A 14,381-nucleotide genomic window follows, 5' to 3' on the forward strand; every position below is an offset into this window, starting at 1 on the left:
CGATAGCTTGCGCCATTCGCTTGCTCGCACTTTGCTCTGTAGGGTGGGCCTACTTCATGAAAGCAAGGCATGAGAGAAGAAATGCTTCTCTTGTCCTCACCACGAGCAGACACTTAAAGCAAACAAACTGTCTGAAGGACAGAGGCTTTTTAATTTCTTGTTTGATGACGGTCATGGAAAAGACAGCAATCATATTGCAGAACAGAGCAGCATGTACTGGCTAGCTGCCACTAACCCCTGGAGCCGTGTCAGAGGTGACTCTTGCGTGGCTCGTTGGTCTAGGGGTATGATTCTCGCTTAGGGTGCGAGAGGTCCCGGGTTCAAATCCCGGACGAGCCCTTTTTAGAGGTTAACATACAAATCCTACTAAAAATGGACTATGCCTGACTATTTCTCATTATACTGGGTGCATTGTTGCACAACATATTTCTAACCTCAGAAGAAAAATGGATCACCATGCTTTATCTGCCTACCTGCTTAGTCTCAGTGTGTCCCAGGTGATGCTTTCCCAAGCTGTACTCGCTGGCATTTAGGCATCAGATATTTGCCTGTCGATGCCTGCACAAGTGAGTTTTGAATACGTGTAATTGCAAGCATGTTGGATGATATCTCTGAGGTTTTCACACTTGTTCTGCACATTCTGAGCCGCTGCTGATAGAGCAGAATAGAAGTAGGGTGAAGACTTGAGAGAAACTTTCCTCTAACAGTAGACAGCATCAAGGTAGTTTCTGTAGTGTAGTGGTCATCACGTTCGCCTAACACGCGAAAGGTCCCCGGTTCGAGACCGGGCAGAAACACTGTGCATTGGGTGCTTTTTTTAGTGCACACTCTAAAACCTTATTATCTCAATGCAAGTTTAAGAAGAGGTGGTCTTTGAACACAGTGAGCCGTGAAAAACATTCTTTACCTTTGCAGACGAAACAAAGTTATCTCCATCCATCATCTGGGGGTTGTTCTTGGGCCTATTTTTATTTTGTATAAGCTATGTTGTATTGTTGGGGCCTTTACACCTGTGACATTGCTGTGAACGTTGTGAGTGGAAACGTTGGCAGGTGCAGACAGAAAAGTCAGAACTAAGCACACCCTGAGCCGTCAGGATGGCCGAGTGGTCTAAGGCGCCAGACTCAAGAGAGCTTGATCTTCAGTGATGCTGAGCCTTCTGGTCTCCTCATGGAGGCGTGGGTTCAAATCCCACTTCTGACAGGTCCCTTTTACACCCTTAAGTCTTCCAAATTTTTGCAGTGCATTCCCCACACACACCACAATATTTGCAGGAACCTGTAGTAAATAAAGAGAAATCCACCAGGCTGGGCCCTCAATCACAATTCCATGTATTTCTGAAAGGGACACCTCAGGCACACCTTCCATTACATTTGCACTCCATCACAGTAACTGCCATGCTGGGTTTCGAAATAAGCAGTTGATCCCATCATTTGTTGTGAGGCTCTCCTGCCACCTTTTGGGCAGAGAAGGCACTGTCCCTGCAACAACACAGGCAGACATGTTCAACAGGGCTTCCTGGTTATGTGGGAGGAGCAGATTGCCAATGGTCCCCCCTTGCAAATTCTAATTTACATAAGGAAGACAGAGAGGTAGCTGGGAGTAGGCACTACACACGGACATTGCACTCCCTCTTGTAATTTGCAGCCAATTCTAGATTGAGGCAGGAGGAAAGGAGGAGACTCGCCCAGCAATGGCCATACTGGGAAGTCAGCCACTCTGGGTCTACCAGGTGAATGTTTCAGGCCTGTGAGCCACTCATTTAAATCTCGCCTGATCTCGCCTGATCGAGCGCTGAGCGAGCGCGTTTGAATCCAAATATCAAACACCTCTTTCTCAGGCGCAAGAAATGGTGGGCCCTTCGTTGCTTCTGGTGTGGAAGTCTATGGAGCAAGGGTTCAGGACTTGCAGAGGAGTGCAAGTGCCAGAAAGTGCTTGCTGTTCTCATCTTTTTACTGCTCACTGGCCGATAGGAGATTGGCTTCCCCCTTCCTTGCTGGAGTGAAAAAACAACCACTTGAGAGAAAACATGACTTTGTGTGGCTCACTTATAGGGAGACGAGCCAAATAGCCCTGCTGTTTTCTGAAAGACGCTTCAGTAATTGTTCAAAATGTCTCCTGGCCACTCAGGCTCGTTGGTCTAGGGGTATGATTCTCGCTTCGGGTGCGAGAGGTCCCGGGTTCAAATACCGGACGAGCCCATCCTGTGGAAGTTTTCAGGCTGCTTGTCATATAGGAGCCTTTCTTCTTTTCAATGCTATAAGACGCTGTGTATGTCGAGAAGGTTCCTTACCCTGCACGCTATTTTCCACTTTTGACCTGATAAAGGAGTGCAGGACTTCGTTGCAACTGCTTTTCTGGGCAGGACCAGCAGTGTAGGAACATTACATGCAAAGTGTTTTTCTAGTGTAATTTCAGGATATGGTTTCAAAATCGCCTATTGGAAAAAAAGCGGTCCTCATTCCTGTCTTCCAAAGAAAGAGAGACCGGGTAAGGAGAGCCCAACTTTGAGCTTCAAGGACGTTGGCCCTTAGTCGGTGCATTCCAACCCAATACATGCCAACAAGATTCCTGAGGTAGTGTCTGTTTCTGTAGTGTAGTGGTTATCACGTTCGCCTTACACGCGAAAGGTCCCTGGTTCGAGACCGGGCAGAAACAGCAGCTTGCTGTTTTTCACAGTGTTTGCATTTACTGGCTCACTTTATAGGAAAGCTGAGATAATAGAGGCTGTCTATTCCTCACCAGCCTGACGTAGTGTGCTCCAGAGATCTCAGTGACAGCTCGAAAAGAGAAGTGACGATAGCTTGCGCCATTCGCTTGCTCGCACTTTGCTCTGTAGGGTGGGCCTACTTCATGAAAGCAAGGCATGAGAGAAGAAATGCTTCTCTTGTCCTCACCACGAGCAGACACTTAAAGCAAACAAACTGTCTGAAGGACAGAGGCTTTTTAATTTCTTGTTTGATGACGGTCATGGAAAAGACAGCAATCATATTGCAGAACAGAGCAGCATGTACTGGCTAGCTGCCACTAACCCCTGGAGCCGTGTCAGAGGTGACTCTTGCGTGGCTCGTTGGTCTAGGGGTATGATTCTCGCTTAGGGTGCGAGAGGTCCCGGGTTCAAATCCCGGACGAGCCCTTTTTAGAGGTTAACATACAAATCCTACTAAAAATGGACTATGCCTGACTATTTCTCATTATACTGGGTGCATTGTTGCACAACATATTTCTAACCTCAGAAGAAAAATGGATCACCATGCTTTATCTGCCTACCTGCTTAGTCTCAGTGTGTCCCAGGTGATGCTTTCCCAAGCTGTACTCGCTGGCATTTAGGCATCAGATATTTGCCTGTCGATGCCTGCACAAGTGAGCTTTGAATACGTGTAATTGCAAGCATGTTGGATGATATCTCTGAGGTTTTCACACTTGTTCTGCACATTCTGAGCCGCTGCTGATAGAGCAGAATAGAAGTAGGGTGAAGACTTGAGAGAAACTTTCCTCTAACAGTAGACAGCATCAAGGTAGTTTCTGTAGTGTAGTGGTCATCACGTTCGCCTAACACGCGAAAGGTCCCCGGTTCGAGACCGGGCAGAAACACTGTGCATTGGGTGCTTTTTTTAGTGCACACTCTAAAACCTTATTATCTCAATGCAAGTTTAAGAAGAGGTGGTCTTTGAACACAGTGAGCCGTGAAAAACATTCTTTACCTTTGCAGACGAAACAAAGTTATCTCCATCCATCATCTGGGGGTTGTTCTTGGGCCTATTTTTATTTTGTATAAGCTATGTTGTATTGTTGGGGCCTTTACACCTGTGACATTGCTGTGAACGTTGTGAGTGGAAACGTTGGCAGGTGCAGACAGAAAAGTCAGAACTAAGCACACCCTGAGCCGTCAGGATGGCCGAGTGGTCTAAGGCGCCAGACTCAAGAGAGCTTGATCTTCAGTGATGCTGAGCCTTCTGGTCTCCTCATGGAGGCGTGGGTTCAAATCCCACTTCTGACAGGTCCCTTTTACACCCTTAAGTCTTCCAAATTTTTGCAGTGCATTCCCCACACACACCACAATATTTGCAGGAACCTGTAGTAAATAAAGAGAAATCCACCAGGCTGGGCCCTCAATCACAATTCCATGTATTTCTGAAAGGGACACCTCAGGCACACCTTCCATTACATTTGCACTCCATCACAGTAACTGCCATGCTGGGTTTCGAAATAAGCAGTTGATCCCATCATTTGTTGTGAGGCTCTCCTGCCACCTTTTGGGCAGAGAAGGCACTGTCCCTGCAACAACACAGGCAGACATGTTCAACAGGGCTTCCTGGTTATGTGGGAGGAGCAGATTGCCAATGGTCCCCCCTTGCAAATTCTAATTTACATAAGGAAGACAGAGAGGTAGCTGGGAGTAGGCACTACACACGGACATTGCACTCCCTCTTGTGATTTGCAGCCAATTCTAGATTGAGGCAGGAGGAAAGGAGGAGACTCGCCCAGCAATGGCCATACTGGGAAGTCAGCCACTCTGGGTCTACCAGGTGAATGTTTCAGGCCTGTGAGCCACTCATTTAAATCTCGCCTGATCGAGCCTGATCGAGCGCTGAGCGAGCGCGTTTGAATGCAAATATCAAACACCTCTTTCTCAGGCGCAAGAAATGGTGGGCCCTTCGTTGCTTCTGGTGTGGAAGTCTATGGAGCAAGGGTTCAGGACTTGCAGAGGAGTGCAAGTGCCAGAAAGTGCTTGCTGTTCTCATCTTTTTACTGCTCACTGGCCGATAGGAGATTGGCTTTCCCCTTCCTTGCTGGAGTGAAAAAACAACCACTTGAGAGAAAACATGACTTTGTGTGGCTCACTTATAGGGAGACGAGCCAAATAGCCCTGCTGTTTTCTGAAAGACGCTTCAGTAATTGTTCAAAATGTCTCCTGGCCACTCAGGCTCGTTGGTCTAGGGGTATGATTCTCGCTTCGGGTGCGAGAGGTCCCGGGTTCAAATACCGGACGAGCCCATCCTGTGGAAGTTTTCAGGCTGCTTGTCATATAGGAGCCTTTCTTCTTTTCAATGCTATAAGACGCTGTGTATGTCGAGAAGGTTCCTTACCCTGCACGCTATTTTCCACTTTTGACCTGATAAAGGAGTGCAGGACTTCGTTGCAACTGCTTTTCTGGGCAGGACCAGCAGTGTAGGAACATTACATGCAAAGTGTTTTTCTAGTGTAATTTCAGGATATGGTTTCAAAATCGCCTATTGGAAAAAAAGCGGTCCTCATTCCTGTCTTCCAAAGAAAGAGAGACCGGGTAAGGAGAGCCCAACTTTGAGCTTCAAGGACGTTGGCCCTTAGTCGGTGCATTCCAACCCAATACATGCCAACAAGATTCCTGAGGTAGTGTCTGTTTCTGTAGTGTAGTGGTTATCACGTTCGCCTTACACGCGAAAGGTCCCTGGTTCGAGACCGGGCAGAAACAGCAGCTTGCTGTTTTTCACAGTGTTTGCATTTACTGGCTCACTTTATAGGAAAGCTGAGATAATAGAGGCTGTCTATTCCTCACCAGCCTGACGTAGTGTGCTCCAGAGATCTCAGTGACAGCTCGAAAAGAGAAGTGACGATAGCTTGCGCCATTCGCTTGCTCGCACTTTGCTCTGTAGGGTGGGCCTACTTCATGAAAGCAAGGCATGAGAGAAGAAATGCTTCTCTTGTCCTCACCACGAGCAGACACTTAAAGCAAACAAACTGTCTGAAGGACAGAGGCTTTTTAATTTCTTGTTTGATGACGGTCATGGAAAAGACAGCAATCATATTGCAGAACAGAGCAGCATGTACTGGCTAGCTGCCACTAACCCCTGGAGCCGTGTCAGAGGTGACTCTTGCGTGGCTCGTTGGTCTAGGGGTATGATTCTCGCTTAGGGTGCGAGAGGTCCCGGGTTCAAATCCCGGACGAGCCCTTTTTAGAGGTTAACATACAAATCCTACTAAAAATGGACTATGCCTGACTATTTCTCATTATACTGGGTGCATTGTTGCACAACATATTTCTAACCTCAGAAGAAAAATGGATCACCATGCTTTATCTGCCTACCTGCTTAGTCTCAGTGTGTCCCAGGTGATGCTTTCCCAAGCTGTACTCGCTGGCATTTAGGCATCAGATATTTGCCTGTCGATGCCTGCACAAGTGAGTTTTGAATACGTGTAATTGCAAGCATGTTGGATGATATCTCTGAGGTTTTCACACTTGTTCTGCACATTCTGAGCCGCTGCTGATAGAGCAGAATAGAAGTAGGGTGAAGACTTGAGAGAAACTTTCCTCTAACAGTAGACAGCATCAAGGTAGTTTCTGTAGTGTAGTGGTCATCACGTTCGCCTAACACGCGAAAGGTCCCCGGTTCGAGACCGGGCAGAAACACTGTGCATTGGGTGCTTTTTTTAGTGCACACTCTAAAACCTTATTATCTCAATGCAAGTTTAAGAAGAGGTGGTCTTTGAACACAGTGAGCCGTGAAAAACATTCTTTACCTTTGCAGACGAAACAAAGTTATCTCCATCCATCATCTGGGGGTTGTTCTTGGGCCTATTTTTATTTTGTATAAGCTATGTTGTATTGTTGGGGCCTTTACACCTGTGACATTGCTGTGAACGTTGTGAGTGGAAACGTTGGCAGGTGCAGACAGAAAAGTCAGAACTAAGCACACCCTGAGCCGTCAGGATGGCCGAGTGGTCTAAGGCGCCAGACTCAAGAGAGCTTGATCTTCAGTGATGCTGAGCCTTCTGGTCTCCTCATGGAGGCGTGGGTTCAAATCCCACTTCTGACAGGTCCCTTTTACACCCTTAAGTCTTCCAAATTTTTGCAGTGCATTCCCCACACACACCACAATATTTGCAGGAACCTGTAGTAAATAAAGAGAAATCCACCAGGCTGGGCCCTCAATCACAATTCCATGTATTTCTGAAAGGGACACCTCAGGCACACCTTCCATTACATTTGCACTCCATCACAGTAACTGCCATGCTGGGTTTCGAAATAAGCAGTTGATCCCATCATTTGTTGTGAGGCTCTCCTGCCACCTTTTGGGCAGAGAAGGCACTGTCCCTGCAACAACACAGGCAGACATGTTCAACAGGGCTTCCTGGTTATGTGGGAGGAGCAGATTGCCAATGGTCCCCCCTTGCAAATTCTAATTTACATAAGGAAGACAGAGAGGTAGCTGGGAGTAGGCACTACACACGGACATTGCACTCCCTCTTGTAATTTGCAGCCAATTCTAGATTGAGGCAGGAGGAAAGGAGGAGACTCGCCCAGCAATGGCCATACTGGGAAGTCAGCCACTCTGGGTCTACCAGGTGAATGTTTCAGGCCTGTGAGCCACTCATTTAAATCTCGCCTGATCTCGCCTGATCGAGCGCTGAGCGAGCGCGTTTGAATCCAAATATCAAACACCTCTTTCTCAGGCGCAAGAAATGGTGGGCCCTTCGTTGCTTCTGGTGTGGAAGTCTATGGAGCAAGGGTTCAGGACTTGCAGAGGAGTGCAAGTGCCAGAAAGTGCTTGCTGTTCTCATCTTTTTACTGCTCACTGGCCGATAGGAGATTGGCTTCCCCCTTCCTTGCTGGAGTGAAAAAACAACCACTTGAGAGAAAACATGACTTTGTGTGGCTCACTTATAGGGAGACGAGCCAAATAGCCCTGCTGTTTTCTGAAAGACGCTTCAGTAATTGTTCAAAATGTCTCCTGGCCACTCAGGCTCGTTGGTCTAGGGGTATGATTCTCGCTTCGGGTGCGAGAGGTCCCGGGTTCAAATACCGGACGAGCCCATCCTGTGGAAGTTTTCAGGCTGCTTGTCATATAGGAGCCTTTCTTCTTTTCAATGCTATAAGACGCTGTGTATGTCGAGAAGGTTCCTTACCCTGCACGCTATTTTCCACTTTTGACCTGATAAAGGAGTGCAGGACTTCGTTGCAACTGCTTTTCTGGGCAGGACCAGCAGTGTAGGAACATTACATGCAAAGTGTTTTTCTAGTGTAATTTCAGGATATGGTTTCAAAATCGCCTATTGGAAAAAAAGCGGTCCTCATTCCTGTCTTCCAAAGAAAGAGAGACCGGGTAAGGAGAGCCCAACTTTGAGCTTCAAGGACGTTGGCCCTTAGTCGGTGCATTCCAACCCAATACATGCCAACAAGATTCCTGAGGTAGTGTCTGTTTCTGTAGTGTAGTGGTTATCACGTTCGCCTTACACGCGAAAGGTCCCTGGTTCGAGACCGGGCAGAAACAGCAGCTTGCTGTTTTTCACAGTGTTTGCATTTACTGGCTCACTTTATAGGAAAGCTGAGATAATAGAGGCTGTCTATTCCTCACCAGCCTGACGTAGTGTGCTCCAGAGATCTCAGTGACAGCTCGAAAAGAGAAGTGACGATAGCTTGCGCCATTCGCTTGCTCGCACTTTGCTCTGTAGGGTGGGCCTACTTCATGAAAGCAAGGCATGAGAGAAGAAATGCTTCTCTTGTCCTCACCACGAGCAGACACTTAAAGCAAACAAACTGTCTGAAGGACAGAGGCTTTTTAATTTCTTGTTTGATGACGGTCATGGAAAAGACAGCAATCATATTGCAGAACAGAGCAGCATGTACTGGCTAGCTGCCACTAACCCCTGGAGCCGTGTCAGAGGTGACTCTTGCGTGGCTCGTTGGTCTAGGGGTATGATTCTCGCTTAGGGTGCGAGAGGTCCCGGGTTCAAATCCCGGACGAGCCCTTTTTAGAGGTTAACATACAAATCCTACTAAAAATGGACTATGCCTGACTATTTCTCATTATACTGGGTGCATTGTTGCACAACATATTTCTAACCTCAGAAGAAAAATGGATCACCATGCTTTATCTGCCTACCTGCTTAGTCTCAGTGTGTCCCAGGTGATGCTTTCCCAAGCTGTACTCGCTGGCATTTAGGCATCAGATATTTGCCTGTCGATGCCTGCACAAGTGAGCTTTGAATACGTGTAATTGCAAGCATGTTGGATGATATCTCTGAGGTTTTCACACTTGTTCTGCACATTCTGAGCCGCTGCTGATAGAGCAGAATAGAAGTAGGGTGAAGACTTGAGAGAAACTTTCCTCTAACAGTAGACAGCATCAAGGTAGTTTCTGTAGTGTAGTGGTCATCACGTTCGCCTAACACGCGAAAGGTCCCCGGTTCGAGACCGGGCAGAAACACTGTGCATTGGGTGCTTTTTTTAGTGCACACTCTAAAACCTTATTATCTCAATGCAAGTTTAAGAAGAGGTGGTCTTTGAACACAGTGAGCCGTGAAAAACATTCTTTACCTTTGCAGACGAAACAAAGTTATCTCCATCCATCATCTGGGGGTTGTTCTTGGGCCTATTTTTATTTTGTATAAGCTATGTTGTATTGTTGGGGCCTTTACACCTGTGACATTGCTGTGAACGTTGTGAGTGGAAACGTTGGCAGGTGCAGACAGAAAAGTCAGAACTAAGCACACCCTGAGCCGTCAGGATGGCCGAGTGGTCTAAGGCGCCAGACTCAAGAGAGCTTGATCTTCAGTGATGCTGAGCCTTCTGGTCTCCTCATGGAGGCGTGGGTTCAAATCCCACTTCTGACAGGTCCCTTTTACACCCTTAAGTCTTCCAAATTTTTGCAGTGCATTCCCCACACACACCACAATATTTGCAGGAACCTGTAGTAAATAAAGAGAAATCCACCAGGCTGGGCCCTCAATCACAATTCCATGTATTTCTGAAAGGGACACCTCAGGCACACCTTCCATTACATTTGCACTCCATCACAGTAACTGCCATGCTGGGTTTCGAAATAAGCAGTTGATCCCATCATTTGTTGTGAGGCTCTCCTGCCACCTTTTGGGCAGAGAAGGCACTGTCCCTGCAACAACACAGGCAGACATGTTCAACAGGGCTTCCTGGTTATGTGGGAGGAGCAGATTGCCAATGGTCCCCCCTTGCAAATTCTAATTTACATAAGGAAGACAGAGAGGTAGCTGGGAGTAGGCACTACACACGGACATTGCACTCCCTCTTGTGATTTGCAGCCAATTCTAGATTGAGGCAGGAGGAAAGGAGGAGACTCGCCCAGCAATGGCCATACTGGGAAGTCAGCCACTCTGGGTCTACCAGGTGAATGTTTCAGGCCTGTGAGCCACTCATTTAAATCTCGCCTGATCGAGCCTGATCGAGCGCTGAGCGAGCGCGTTTGAATCCAAATATCAAACACCTCTTTCTCAGGCGCAAGAAATGGTGGGCCCTTCGTTGCTTCTGGTGTGGAAGTCTATGGAGCAAGGGTTCAGGACTTGCAGAGGAGTGCAAGTGCCAGAAAGTGCTTGCTGTTCTCATCTTTTTACTGCTCACTGGCCGATAGGAGATTGGCTTCCCCCTTCCTTGCTGGAGTGAAAAAACAACCACTTGAGAGAAAACATGACTTTGTGTGGCTCACTTATAGGGAGACGAGCCAAATAGCCCTGCTGTTTTCTGAAAGACGCTTCAGTAATTGTTCAAAATGTCTCCTGGCCACTCAGGCTCGTTGGTCTAGGGGTATGATTCTCGCTTCGGGTGCGAGAGGTCCCGGGTTCAAATCCCGGACGAGCCCATCCTGTGGAAGTTTTCAGGCTGCTTGTCATATAGGAGCCTTTCTTCTTTTCAATGCTATAAGACGCTGTGTATGTCGAGAAGGTTCCTTACCCTGCACGCTATTTTCCACTTTTGACCTGATAAAGGAGTGCAGGACTTCGTTGCAACTGCTTTTCTGGGCAGGACCAGCAGTGTAGGAACATTACATGCAAAGTGTTTTTCTAGTGTAATTTCAGGATATGGTTTCAAAATCGCCTATTGGAAAAAAAGCGGTCCTCATTCCTGTCTTCCAAAGAAAGAGAGACCGGGTAAGGAGAGCCCAACTTTGAGCTTCAAGGACGTTGGCCCTTAGTCGGTGCATTCCAACCCAATACATGCCAACAAGATTCCTGAGGTAGTGTCTGTTTCTGTAGTGTAGTGGTTATCACGTTCGCCTTACACGCGAAAGGTCCCTGGTTCGAGACCGGGCAGAAACAGCAGCTTGCTGTTTTTCACAGTGTTTGCATTTACTGGCTCACTTTATAGGAAAGCTGAGATAATAGAGGCTGTCTATTCCTCACCAGCCTGACGTAGTGTGCTCCAGAGATCTCAGTGACAGCTCGAAAAGAGAAGTGACGATAGCTTGCGCCATTCGCTTGCTCGCACTTTGCTCTGTAGGGTGGGCCTACTTCATGAAAGCAAGGCATGAGAGAAGAAATGCTTCTCTTGTCCTCACCACGAGCAGACACTTACAGCAAACAAACTGTCTGAAGGACAGAGGCTTTTTAATTTCTTGTTTGATGACGGTCATGGAAAAGACAGCAATCATATTGCAGAACAGAGCAGCATGTACTGGCTAGCTGCCACTAACCCCTGGAGCCGTGTCAGAGGTGACTCTTGCGTGGCTCGTTGGTCTAGGGGTATGATTCTCGCTTAGGGTGCGAGAGGTCCCGGGTTCAAATCCCGGACGAGCCCTTTTTAGAGGTTAACATACAAATCCTACTAAAAATGGACTATGCCTGACTATTTCTCATTATACTGGGTGCATTGTTGCACAACATATTTCTAACCTCAGAAGAAAAATGGATCACCATGCTTTATCTGCCTACCTGCTTAGTCTCAGTGTGTCCCAGGTGATGCTTTCCCAAGCTGTACTCGCTGGCATTTAGGCATCAGATATTTGCCTGTCGATGCCTGCACAAGTGAGTTTTGAATACGTGTAATTGCAAGCATGTTGGATGATATCTCTGAGGTTTTCACACTTGTTCTGCACATTCTGAGCCGCTGCTGATAGAGCAGAATAGAAGTAGGGTGAAGACTTGAGAGAAACTTTCCTCTAACAGTAGACAGCATCAAGGTAGTTTCTGTAGTGTAGTGGTCATCACGTTCGCCTAACACGCGAAAGGTCCCCGGTTCGAGACCGGGCAGAAACACTGTGCATTGGGTGCTTTTTTTAGTGCACACTCTAAAACCTTATTATCTCAATGCAAGTTTAAGAAGAGGTGGTCTTTGAACACAGTGAGCCGTGAAAAACATTCTTTACCTTTGCAGACGAAACAAAGTTATCTCCATCCATCATCTGGGGGTTGTTCTTGGGCCTATTTTTATTTTGTATAAGCTATGTTGTATTGTTGGGGCCTTTACACCTGTGACATTGCTGTGAACGTTGTGAGTGGAAACGTTGGCAGGTGCAGACAGAAAAGTCAGAACTAAGCACACCCTGAGCCGTCAGGATGGCCGAGTGGTCTAAGGCGCCAGACTCAAGAGAGCTTGATCTTCAGTGATGCTGAGCCTTCTGGTCTCCTCATGGAGGCGTGGGTTCAAATCCCACTTCTGACAGGTCCCTTTTACACCCTTAAGTCTTCCAAATTTTTGCAGTGCATTCCCCACACACACCACAATATTTGCAGGAACCTGTAGTAAATAAAGAGAAATCCACCAGGCTGGGCCCTCAATCACAATTCCATGTATTTCTGAAAGGGACACCTCAGGCACACCTTCCATTACATTTGCACTCCATCACAGTAACTGCCATGCTGGGTTTCGAAATAAGCAGTTGATCCCATCATTTGTTGTGAGGCTCTCCTGCCACCTTTTGGGCAGAGAAGGCACTGTCCCTGCAACAACACAGGCAGACATGTTCAACAGGGCTTCCTGGTTATGTGGGAGGAGCAGATTGCCAATGGTCCCCCCTTGCAAATTCTAATTTACATAAGGAAGACAGAGAGGTAGCTGGGAGTAGGCACTACACACGGACATTGCACTCCCTCTTGTGATTTGCAGCCAATTCTAGATTGAGGCAGGAGGAAAGGAGGAGACTCGCCCAGCAATGGCCATACTGGGAAGTCAGCCACTCTGGGTCTACCAGGTGAATGTTTCAGGCCTGTGAGCCACTCATTTAAATCTCGCCTGATCGAGCCTGATCGAGCGCTGAGCGAGCGCGTTTGAATCCAAATATCAAACACCTCTTTCTCAGGCGCAAGAAATGGTGGGCCCTTCGTTGCTTCTGGTGTGGAAGTCTATGGAGCAAGGGTTCAGGACTTGCAGAGGAGTGCAAGTGCCAGAAAGTGCTTGCTGTTCTCATCTTTTTACTGCTCACTGGCCGATAGGAGATTGGCTTCCCCCTTCCTTGCTGGAGTGAAAAAACAACCACTTGAGAGAAAACATGACTTTGTGTGGCTCACTTATAGGGAGACGAGCCAAATAGCCCTGCTGTTTTCTGAAAGACGCTTCAGTAATTGTTCAAAATGTCTCCTGGCCACTCAGGCTCGTTGGTCTAGGGGTATGATTCTCGCTTCGGGTGCGAGAGGTCCCGGGTTCAAATCCCGGACGAGCCCATCCTGTGGAAGTTTTCAGGCTGCTTGTCATATAGGAGCCTTTCTTCTTTTCAATGCTATAAGACGCTGTGTATGTCGAGAAGGTTCCTTACCCTGCACGCTATTTTCCACTTTTGACCTGATAAAGGAGTGCAGGACTTCGTTGCAACTGCTTTTCTGGGCAGGACCAGCAGTGTAGGAACATTACATGCAAAGTGTTTTTCTAGTGTAATTTCAGGATATGGTTTCAAAATCGCCTATTGGAAAAAAAGCGGTCCTCATTCCTGTCTTCCAAAGAAAGAGAGACCGGGTAAGGAGAGCCCAACTTTGAGCTTCAAGGACGTTGGCCCTTAGTCGGTGCATTCCAACCCAATACATGCCAACAAGATTCCTGAGGTAGTGTCTGTTTCTGTAGTGTAGTGGTTATCACGTTCGCCTTACACGCGAAAGGTCCCTGGTTCGAGACCGGGCAGAAACAGCAGCTTGCTGTTTTTCACAGTGTTTGCATTTACTGGCTCACTTTATAGGAAAGCTGAGATAATAGAGGCTGTCTATTCCTCACCAGCCTGACGTAGTGTGCTCCAGAGATCTCAGTGACAGCTCGAAAAGAGAAGTGACGATAGCTTGCGCCATTCGCTTGCTCGCACTTTGCTCTGTAGGGTGGGCCTACTTCATGAAAGCAAGGCATGAGAGAAGAAATGCTTCTCTTGTCCTCACCACGAGCAGACACTTACAGCAAACAAACTGTCTGAAGGACAGAGGCTTTTTAATTTCTTGTTTGATGACGGTCATGGAAAAGACAGCAATCATATTGCAGAACAGAGCAGCATGTACTGGCTAGCTGCCACTAACCCCTGGAGCCGTGTCAGAGGTGACTCTTGCGTGGCTCGTTGGTCTAGGGGTATGATTCTCGCTTAGGGTGCGAGAGGTCCCGGGTTCAAATCCCGGACGAGCCCTTTTTAGAGGTTAACATACAAATCCTACTAAAAATGGACTATGCCTGACTATTTCTC

The 14,381-nt window shown here is 47.5% G+C and overlaps 26 non-coding genes across 26 annotated transcripts; all 26 read left to right on the forward strand.

Annotated features, from left to right (window-relative positions):
• Positions 1-267: 267 nt before the first annotated feature.
• Positions 268-339, forward strand: TRNAP-AGG (transfer RNA proline (anticodon AGG)). Its single transcript has one exon. It is a non-coding gene; the product is annotated as a tRNA-Pro (tRNA).
• A 385-nt stretch (positions 340-724) lies between these two features.
• On the forward strand, positions 725-797 carry TRNAV-AAC (transfer RNA valine (anticodon AAC)). The gene has a single exon. It is a non-coding gene; the product is annotated as a tRNA-Val (tRNA).
• A 294-nt stretch (positions 798-1,091) lies between these two features.
• Positions 1,092-1,203, forward strand: TRNAL-CAA (transfer RNA leucine (anticodon CAA)). The gene is made up of 2 exons: positions 1,092-1,129; positions 1,158-1,203. It is a non-coding gene; the product is annotated as a tRNA-Leu (tRNA).
• Positions 1,204-2,129: 926 nt separating this feature from the next.
• Positions 2,130-2,201, forward strand: TRNAP-CGG (transfer RNA proline (anticodon CGG)). The gene has a single exon. It is a non-coding gene; the product is annotated as a tRNA-Pro (tRNA).
• Positions 2,202-2,585: 384 nt separating this feature from the next.
• On the forward strand, positions 2,586-2,658 carry TRNAV-UAC (transfer RNA valine (anticodon UAC)). The gene has a single exon. It is a non-coding gene; the product is annotated as a tRNA-Val (tRNA).
• Positions 2,659-3,064: 406 nt separating this feature from the next.
• TRNAP-AGG (transfer RNA proline (anticodon AGG)) lies at positions 3,065-3,136 on the forward strand. The gene has a single exon. It is a non-coding gene; the product is annotated as a tRNA-Pro (tRNA).
• A 385-nt stretch (positions 3,137-3,521) lies between these two features.
• On the forward strand, positions 3,522-3,594 carry TRNAV-AAC (transfer RNA valine (anticodon AAC)). Its single transcript has one exon. It is a non-coding gene; the product is annotated as a tRNA-Val (tRNA).
• A 294-nt stretch (positions 3,595-3,888) lies between these two features.
• TRNAL-CAA (transfer RNA leucine (anticodon CAA)) lies at positions 3,889-4,000 on the forward strand. The gene is made up of 2 exons: positions 3,889-3,926; positions 3,955-4,000. It is a non-coding gene; the product is annotated as a tRNA-Leu (tRNA).
• Positions 4,001-4,926: 926 nt separating this feature from the next.
• Positions 4,927-4,998, forward strand: TRNAP-CGG (transfer RNA proline (anticodon CGG)). Its single transcript has one exon. It is a non-coding gene; the product is annotated as a tRNA-Pro (tRNA).
• Positions 4,999-5,382: 384 nt separating this feature from the next.
• On the forward strand, positions 5,383-5,455 carry TRNAV-UAC (transfer RNA valine (anticodon UAC)). Its single transcript has one exon. It is a non-coding gene; the product is annotated as a tRNA-Val (tRNA).
• A 406-nt stretch (positions 5,456-5,861) lies between these two features.
• On the forward strand, positions 5,862-5,933 carry TRNAP-AGG (transfer RNA proline (anticodon AGG)). The gene has a single exon. It is a non-coding gene; the product is annotated as a tRNA-Pro (tRNA).
• A 385-nt stretch (positions 5,934-6,318) lies between these two features.
• Positions 6,319-6,391, forward strand: TRNAV-AAC (transfer RNA valine (anticodon AAC)). Its single transcript has one exon. It is a non-coding gene; the product is annotated as a tRNA-Val (tRNA).
• A 294-nt stretch (positions 6,392-6,685) lies between these two features.
• TRNAL-CAA (transfer RNA leucine (anticodon CAA)) lies at positions 6,686-6,797 on the forward strand. The gene is made up of 2 exons: positions 6,686-6,723; positions 6,752-6,797. It is a non-coding gene; the product is annotated as a tRNA-Leu (tRNA).
• A 926-nt stretch (positions 6,798-7,723) lies between these two features.
• Positions 7,724-7,795, forward strand: TRNAP-CGG (transfer RNA proline (anticodon CGG)). Its single transcript has one exon. It is a non-coding gene; the product is annotated as a tRNA-Pro (tRNA).
• Positions 7,796-8,179: 384 nt separating this feature from the next.
• Positions 8,180-8,252, forward strand: TRNAV-UAC (transfer RNA valine (anticodon UAC)). Its single transcript has one exon. It is a non-coding gene; the product is annotated as a tRNA-Val (tRNA).
• A 406-nt stretch (positions 8,253-8,658) lies between these two features.
• TRNAP-AGG (transfer RNA proline (anticodon AGG)) lies at positions 8,659-8,730 on the forward strand. The gene has a single exon. It is a non-coding gene; the product is annotated as a tRNA-Pro (tRNA).
• A 385-nt stretch (positions 8,731-9,115) lies between these two features.
• On the forward strand, positions 9,116-9,188 carry TRNAV-AAC (transfer RNA valine (anticodon AAC)). The gene has a single exon. It is a non-coding gene; the product is annotated as a tRNA-Val (tRNA).
• A 294-nt stretch (positions 9,189-9,482) lies between these two features.
• On the forward strand, positions 9,483-9,594 carry TRNAL-CAA (transfer RNA leucine (anticodon CAA)). The gene is made up of 2 exons: positions 9,483-9,520; positions 9,549-9,594. It is a non-coding gene; the product is annotated as a tRNA-Leu (tRNA).
• Positions 9,595-10,520: 926 nt separating this feature from the next.
• Positions 10,521-10,592, forward strand: TRNAP-CGG (transfer RNA proline (anticodon CGG)). The gene has a single exon. It is a non-coding gene; the product is annotated as a tRNA-Pro (tRNA).
• A 384-nt stretch (positions 10,593-10,976) lies between these two features.
• On the forward strand, positions 10,977-11,049 carry TRNAV-UAC (transfer RNA valine (anticodon UAC)). Its single transcript has one exon. It is a non-coding gene; the product is annotated as a tRNA-Val (tRNA).
• Positions 11,050-11,455: 406 nt separating this feature from the next.
• Positions 11,456-11,527, forward strand: TRNAP-AGG (transfer RNA proline (anticodon AGG)). Its single transcript has one exon. It is a non-coding gene; the product is annotated as a tRNA-Pro (tRNA).
• Positions 11,528-11,912: 385 nt separating this feature from the next.
• TRNAV-AAC (transfer RNA valine (anticodon AAC)) lies at positions 11,913-11,985 on the forward strand. The gene has a single exon. It is a non-coding gene; the product is annotated as a tRNA-Val (tRNA).
• Positions 11,986-12,279: 294 nt separating this feature from the next.
• TRNAL-CAA (transfer RNA leucine (anticodon CAA)) lies at positions 12,280-12,391 on the forward strand. The gene is made up of 2 exons: positions 12,280-12,317; positions 12,346-12,391. It is a non-coding gene; the product is annotated as a tRNA-Leu (tRNA).
• A 926-nt stretch (positions 12,392-13,317) lies between these two features.
• TRNAP-CGG (transfer RNA proline (anticodon CGG)) lies at positions 13,318-13,389 on the forward strand. The gene has a single exon. It is a non-coding gene; the product is annotated as a tRNA-Pro (tRNA).
• Positions 13,390-13,773: 384 nt separating this feature from the next.
• Positions 13,774-13,846, forward strand: TRNAV-UAC (transfer RNA valine (anticodon UAC)). The gene has a single exon. It is a non-coding gene; the product is annotated as a tRNA-Val (tRNA).
• Positions 13,847-14,252: 406 nt separating this feature from the next.
• Positions 14,253-14,324, forward strand: TRNAP-AGG (transfer RNA proline (anticodon AGG)). The gene has a single exon. It is a non-coding gene; the product is annotated as a tRNA-Pro (tRNA).
• Positions 14,325-14,381: the final 57 nt, after the last annotated feature.

Source organism: Lissotriton vulgaris, chromosome 10 (assembly GCF_964263255.1).
Source record: "Lissotriton vulgaris chromosome 10, aLisVul1.2, whole genome shotgun sequence".
NCBI classification, from domain to species: Eukaryota; Metazoa; Chordata; class Amphibia; order Caudata; family Salamandridae; genus Lissotriton; species Lissotriton vulgaris.